This window comes from Aotus nancymaae, unplaced genomic scaffold, assembly GCF_030222135.1.
Source record: "Aotus nancymaae isolate 86718 unplaced genomic scaffold, 86718_ANA_hifiasm-v0.15.2.pri h1tg000158l, whole genome shotgun sequence".
NCBI classification, from domain to species: Eukaryota; Metazoa; Chordata; class Mammalia; order Primates; family Aotidae; genus Aotus; species Aotus nancymaae.
The window spans coordinates 930,708-932,909 of record NW_026988573.1 but is presented as its reverse complement, the minus strand read 5'-3'; the positions used below and the strand labels follow the sequence as shown (position 1 = coordinate 932,909).

The following is a 2,202-nucleotide window of genomic DNA, read 5'->3' as shown; positions in this document are numbered from 1 at the left end:
TGCACCCAGCCTGTAGAGACAAATTTTATTTTTATTTATTTTTATTTTTTTGAGGCGGAATCTCATTCTGTTGCCAAGGCTGGAGTGCAGTGGAGTGATCTCAGCCCACTGCAACCACCACCTCCCAGGTTCAAGCAATTCTCCTGCCACAGCCTCCTGAGTAGCTGGGATTGCAAGTGTCCACCACCATGCCCAGCTAATTTGTTTGTATTTTTAGTAGAGACAGGGTTTCACCATGTTGGCCAGGCCACTTTCGAACTCCTGACCTCAAGTGATCCGCCCACCTTGGCCTCCCAAAGTGCTAGGATTATAGGCATGAGCCACCACTCCCAGCCGAGACAAAGTTTGAATACCAAGATACAAAAAGGTTGGAAGTAAAAGGTAGCAAAAAGTTATTCCATGAAAATCGTATATTTTAAGAATGGCTATAGTATTATGAGACAAAATAGATTTTAAGTCAAAGCAGTAACAAGACAAAAGTGGTCAGTATATTCTGACAAAAGCTTCAATTTATGAAGACACAACAATTGTACACATATGCACATGTAAAACCCTCCCAAAATACATGAAAGCAAAAATTGACATAATTAAATGAGAAATACACAATTGGAGATTTCAATACCTCATTTCCAATAATGGACAAGAACAGCCAAATAGAAGATAAAGAAATAGAGGATTTGAGCAACACGAGAAACCAATCAGGCGTAGCGGACATATACACAACACTCCAGTCAGCAACAGCAGACTACACGTGCTTCTCAAGTGCACATGGAACATTTTCCAGACTAGACCATATGTTAGGTCATAAAGTAAGTCTTAATAATTTTTTTAAGATGGAGTTTCGCTCTTGTTGCCCAGGCTGGAGTACAATAGCATAGTCTCGGCTCACCGCAACCTCCGCCTCCCGGGTTCAAGCGATTCTCCTGCCTCAGCCTCCCGAGTAGATGGGATGACAGCACCCGCCACTACGCCCGGCTAAGTTTTGTATTTTTAGCAGAGACGGGGTTTCACCATGTCGGCCAGGCTGGTCTCAAACTCTTGACCTCAGGTGATGCCACACCTCGGCCTGCCAAAGTGCTGGGATTACAGGCATGAGCCACCGCACCCGGAAATAAAGTTTTAAAAATTGAAACTATATAAAGTATCTTTCCAACTACAATAGGATAAAATCATAAATCCATAGCAGAAGGAAAACTGGAATACTCATAATATGTAGAAACTTAACACGCTCTTTTCTTTTTCACATCACTTGGGTAATGTGCCAAAGTCGTAATAAGGTTTGAGGCTGTCACATCTCATGCATGTGTGTGAGCACCCAATCATCATGCTCATGAACTATAAAAGGATTGCAACACACTGTTTTTCCCCGAGACAGAGTCTCACTCTGCCGCCCAGCCTGCGGTACAGTGGTGCAATCTCAGCTCACTGCAACCTCCGCCTCCCAGGTTGAAGCAATTCTCCTTCCTTAGCCTCCCGAGTAGCTAGGATTACAGGCATACACCATCACTCCTGGATAATTTTTGTATCTTTTTTAGTAGAGACGGGGTTTCACCATGTTGGCCAGGCAGGTCTCAAACTCCTGACCTCGTGATCCACCCGCCTCGGTCTCCCAAAGTGCTGGGATTACAGGCATGAGCCACCACGCCCGGCCCTTAACACACTCTTAAACAACCAATGGGTCTAAAAAGAAGTCACAAGGGAAATCAGAAGACACCGTGAGACCGAAAGCAAAAACACAACACACCGAAACCTACGGCAGGCGGCGAAATCGAAAGCGGTACGCGGGGGAGATTTATAGCTGTAAATGACCACGCTAAAAAAGCAAAAAGCTCTCAAGTCAACAACCTATCTGCACACATTAAGGAATTAGAGTGAACAAAACCCAAAGCTAGCACAATGAAGGAAATAATAAAGATGATGGCAGAGATAAACAAATAGAAATAGAAAAACAATAGAGAAAATCTATAAAACCAAAAATTGGTTCTTTCTAAAGAACAAAATTGACAATGCTTTACCTAGATCAACAAAGAAGAGACAAGACTCAATTACTAAAATTCGCAATGAAAGTGGGAACGTTCCTAACGGATGTAAGAGAATGCTTTATAAGAGAAAACACCATTGCATGTCAGCAACATACAATGGAATATTATTCAGACATAAAAAGGAATGGCGGCCGGGTGCAATGATTCACACCTGTAATCT

General features: G+C 42.8%; 1 non-coding gene across 1 annotated transcript; it reads right to left on the bottom strand.

The window, feature by feature from the left end:
• Positions 1 to 1,243: 1,243 nt before the first annotated feature.
• On the bottom strand, positions 1,244 to 1,347 carry LOC135272982 (small nucleolar RNA U13). The gene has a single exon (XR_010340875.1). It is a non-coding gene; the product is annotated as a small nucleolar RNA U13 (small nucleolar RNA).
• Positions 1,348 to 2,202: the final 855 nt, after the last annotated feature.